The sequence below is a fragment of the Arachis hypogaea genome, chromosome 13, assembly GCF_003086295.3.
Source record: "Arachis hypogaea cultivar Tifrunner chromosome 13, arahy.Tifrunner.gnm2.J5K5, whole genome shotgun sequence".
NCBI classification, from domain to species: domain Eukaryota; kingdom Viridiplantae; phylum Streptophyta; class Magnoliopsida; order Fabales; family Fabaceae; genus Arachis; species Arachis hypogaea.
In genome coordinates, this window is record NC_092048.1 from 49791813 (window position 1) to 49797048 (window position 5236).

General features: G+C 40.3%; 1 non-coding gene across 1 annotated transcript; it reads left to right on the forward strand.

Annotated features, from left to right (window-relative positions):
* Positions 1-4136: 4136 nt before the first annotated feature.
* Positions 4137-4244, forward strand: LOC112738470 (small nucleolar RNA R71). Its single transcript, XR_003169430.1, has one exon. It is a non-coding gene; the product is annotated as a small nucleolar RNA R71 (small nucleolar RNA).
* The last annotated feature ends 992 nt before the right edge of the window (positions 4245-5236 follow it).

Below are 5236 nucleotides of genomic sequence, written 5' to 3' on the forward strand. Positions count from 1 at the left end.
CCCAGGAATTCGGATGAAGCTGGGATGGGGCAATGTTACACGACCATAACAAGTCGGTCTCGAAAGTAGTAAAAGAAAAATTAATGTCCAACTGACTGAAGAAATATTTATAGGCGTAGAAAAAGGGACGCTCCACCTCGACAGAAGTAGGAAAACAAACCCTCTCATCAGAATTGGGCGCCACAAGCTCATAATCTCTCTCTCGGGCACCACCACCACAAACCCTATGATGTTTCTTCAGCTCTACACAAAACTCAGCATCCACAACAGAGACACACATTAAGACAAGGGAGTCCAGCCAATCGGACATCCCCTCGAAAACTTTAGAAGACATCTCTACAATGTTATTGCGAGAAGACATGAGGCCAACTAATCCTACAATAAGAAAAGAAGATTGGATTACTAAAAAACATCTCGGACGAGGAGCAAAAACAACTCGACTAATATGATACAGAAGAACAAATAGAAAAGGAAAACCCCAAGACTCAAACCAAAGTCCTGGGGCATCCTTTGGAGGCAGTAACAAAGCAAGATTTCAGGAAAAATCTACAGCTCACGTCCCGACATTTCTCAAAACAAGAAAAGAAGATCTCAAATAACAAAACGTTTCGAAAAAGGAAAACACGAAGTCATCAAAAGCCACTATCTTCCTACAGTCTATCAGCAAAGAGCATCGCCAACATCAAACATGCCAAGCGGAAATCGTCAAAGATACAACCTTTTTGTGATTCAAACAAAATCATCATTCCAAAGCTTCAAAATCAAAAGCACAAACAGAAACGGTGATAACATGCAAAACATAAAAGCATCAAACAAAGAGGAAAGGCGAAAACGTTCATGCAAAAGACAAAGAAACTCCCAAAGCACACATTACAACAGCAATCAGGCATGGCAAAAGCAGAAAGATCCAAAATCAAACTTTCTCAAAATCAGACAGGAAAATGACGAAGAAAAGAGAAAGGAAGAAAAACCAACCTGAACGAAGAAAGAAGCTTCAAAGGAGATCGAAGATGGAAAGATGGAATCACCCAAAGAATCCTCAAATGATGCTGCAGCGCAAGAAAAGGCAAAATGCAGGCGAAAACAGAAAGTGAGAGAGTGAAGGAAGAAGTTACGAAGAAAAATAAAGAAGAGAAACCATTTTTTGATCGTGAATTTCAAAACTAAAAGCCAAGGGAACGGGCAATTAAAACCAATTAATGAAGGTATTTAAAGCCTCGCATATTCCCAAAGCTAAAACGCTAAATATAAAAGCGCGCGCTTTCAGAGGAAGCAAAAGAGGAAACGCTCCACATTCAAAAAAGAACTCTACAAAATCGACAAAATGCTCGAGTTCGACTTAACCTCCGAAAGAAAGACCGAGCTCGAGTAGGGACACTGTTCATACCTTGGGTCAAGCTGTCTGACCCGGGATGTTTAGCGACAAAGCGACCGACCTCTTCAGGTCAGACTACCGACCTCTTCTCAAAGAGCTCGGCCAAATCGACAGGAAAGGCCAAAGAAGGGCCCAACTCAAGGAACACGACCCAAATCCAAAGGCAGTCCAAGCCTATAGAGATAAGGGCGGTTCCCTTGAAGATAAACTGACCTCAACTCAAAGATAAAGATAAGATAAGATAACTAACTTATCTTATCTAAAAAGGTCACTCTACACCATTATAAATACACTGGAGCACCCAGGTATAACTCATACTCTGATTCTACAATAAACCTGCTTAATACCCATGCTAACTTAAGCATCGGAGTCTCTTGCAGGTACCCCCCACCCTCCGGTGACCAAGGATCAGAAGTGCAGCCAATCCAACAAGTCGGACACAACAGCTCCGGCCGCCATCGGCCAGCCAGACACGTCATCTCCGACTAGTAAAGAAGATCTCATCCGAGATCGACCTACAGTTTCAGGTAACCCTCAAAACAGTGGGGTTTATGGGGAAGAGTGGATGGATATGAGTGGTGAAGAGGTGATGGGGAAGAGTGATTGATATGATTGGGGAAGGGTATTTGAGGAAGAGAGTTATGAAAAGGTGTGAAGAGGAGAGAAGAAGAGGTGGGGTAGGTGGGGATTTTGTGGGGTCCACAGATCCAGAGGGGTCAAAGACTTAGCATCCTGCTCCAATTAGGTGTGCAAAATGCCCTTTGTATGCAATAGTGGCGTTTAACGCCAAACTGCTGCCAAATGTAGCCTGTTTCTGGCGTTTAACACCAGGTTGATGCTTGTTTCTGGCGTTAAACGCCAGATAGATGCTTGTTTTTGGCGTTTAAATGCCAGAGTGCTCTTCCTTCAGGGTGTGCTGTTTCTTCTGTTGTTTTGATTCTGTTTTTAATTTTCCAGTTGTTCTTGTGACTTCACATGATCATCAACTTAATAAAACATGAAATAACAATAAAAATAAAATAGATATAATTAAATAACATTGGATTGCCTCCCAACAAGTGCTTCTTTAATGTCAATAGCTTGACAGTGAGCTTTCATGGAGCCTCACAGATAATCAGAGCAAGGTTGGGACCTCCCAACACCAAACTTAGAGTTTGAATGTAGGGGTTCAACACCAAACTTAGAATCTGACTGTGGGGGCTTTAGTTGACTCTGCAGTGAGAGAAGCTTTTCATGCTCCCTCTCCATGGTTACAGAAAAAAAACCTTGAGTCTTAAATACAAGGTAGTCCTCATTCAGTTGAAGGACCAACTCTCTTCTATCCACATCAATCACAGCTTTTACTGTGGCTAGGAAGGGTCTTCCAAGGATGATGGATTCATCCTCATCCTTCCCCGTGTCTAGGATTATGAAATCAGAAGGGATATAAAGGCCTTCAACCTTTACTAACACGTCCTCTACTTGTCCATAAGCCTGTTTTCTTGAGTTATCTGTCATCTCTACTGAGATTCTGGCAGCTTGCACCTCAAAGATCCCAAGTTTCTCCATTACAGAGAGTGGCATTAAGTTTATTCCTAACCCCAGGTCAGACAGAGCCTTCTCAAAGGTCATGGTGCCTATGTTACAGGGAATTAGGAATTTACCAGGATCTTGTTTCTTTTGAGGTAATTTCTGCCTATCCAATGCATTCAGTTCATTGGTGAGCAAGGGAGGTTCATCTTCCCAAGTCTCATTACCAAATAATTTGACATTCAGCTTCATGATTGCATCAAGGTACTTAGCAACTTGCTCTTCAGTAATGTCTTCATCCTCTTCAGAGGAAGAATACTCATCAGAGCTCATGAAGGATAGAAGCAGGTTGAATGGAATCTCTATGGTCTCTAAATGAGCCTCAGATTCCTTTGGTTCCTCAAAGGGAAACTCCTTATTGGTCACTGAACTTCCCAGGAGGTCTTCCTCACTAGGATTCACGCCCTCCTCCTCCTCTCTGGGTTTGGCCAAACCAAGTAAGGTAATAGCCTTGCACTCTCTTTTTGGATTCTCTTCTGTATTGCTTGGGAGAGTACTAGGAGGAGTTTCAATGACCCTTTTACTCAGCTGGCCCACTTGTGCCTCCAAATTTCTGATGGAGGACCTTGTTTCATTCATGAAACTTAGAGTGGCCTTAGATAGATCAGAGACTATATTTGCTAAGCTAGAAGGATTCTGCTCAGAATTATGTCTGTTGCTGAGTGGATGATGGAAAAGGCTTGCTATTGCTAAACCTGTTTCTTCCACCATTATTAAAGCCTTGTTGAGGCTTTTGTTGATCCTTCCATGAGAAATTTGGATGATTTCTCCATGAGGGATTATAGGTGTTTCTATAGGGTTCACCCATGTAATTTACCTCTGCTATTGCAGTGTTCTCAGGATCATAAGCTTTTTCTTCAGAAGATGCCTCTATAGTACTGTTGGATGCAGCTTGTAATCGATTCAGACTCTGAAAAATCATATTGACTTGCTGAGTCAATATTTTGTTCTGAGCCAATATGGCATTCAGAGCATCAATTTCAAGAACTCCCTTCCTCTGGGGCGTCCCATTACTCACAGGATTCCTTTCAGAAGTGTACATGAACTGGTTATTTGCAACCATGTCAATGAGTTCCTGAGCTTCTGCAGGCATTTTCTTTATGTGGATGGATCCACCTGCAGAATGGTCCAATGACATCTTTGCTAATTCAGACAGACCATCATAGAATATATCCAAGATGGTCCATTCTGAAAGCATGTCAGAAGGACACTTTTTGGTCAGTTGCTTGTATCTCTCCCAAGCTTCATAGAAGAATTCACCTTCTTTTTGTTTGAAGGTTTGAACATCCACTCTAAGCTTGCTAAGCTTTTGAGGAGGAAAGAACTTGGCTAAGAAAGCCGTGACCAGCTTATCCCAAGAGTTCAGGCTATCTTTAGGTTGAGAGTCCAACCATATTCTAGCTCTGTCTCTTACAGCAAACGGGAAAAGCATAAGCCTGTAGACCTCGGGATCAACCCCATTGGTCTTAACAGTATCACAGATTTGTAAGAATTCAGTTAAGAACTGAAAAGGATCTTCTGATGGAAGTCCATGAAACTTGCAATTCTGTTGCATCAGAGAAACTAATTGAGGCTTTAGCTCAAAATTGTTTGCTCCAATGGCAGGGATTGAGATGCTTCTTCCATGTAAATTGGAATTTGGTGCAGTAAAGTCACCAAACATCTTCCTTGCATTGTTATTATTTTCGGCCATGTCTCCTTCTTTTTCGAAAATTTCTGTCAGATTTTCTCCAGAGAGTTGTGCTTTAGCTTCCTTTATCTTCCTCTTCAGAGTCCTTTCAGGTTCAGGATCCGCTTCAACAAGAATGTTCTTATCCTTGTTCCTGCTCGTATAAAAAAGAAGAGAACAGAAAATAATAGGGATCCTCTTTGCCACATTAGAGATGTTCTTTTATGTGAGTAGAAGAGAAGAAAAAGAATTCAAACACAGAAAGAGGGAGAGGGTTCGAATTTTTAAGAAGATGAGAAGTGTTAGTAGATAAATAAATAATTAGAAGGAGATGAGAGAGGGACGAGTTCGAAAATAAAATAAAATAAAATAAAAATATTTTTGTTTTTAATTTAAAATTAAAGTTAGAATTCGAAAATTTTAAAAAGAAAAATGAAATTAAATTAAATTAAAATTTAAAACAATTAGTTAATTAAAAAAGAATTTTGAAAAAGAGGTTAGTGATTTTCGAAAATTAGAGAGAGAGAATTAGTTAAGTGGTTTTGAAAAAGATAAGAATCAAACAAAATAAGGTTAATTGGAAAAAGATTTGAAAATCAATTTTGAAAAAATAAGAAGTTGGA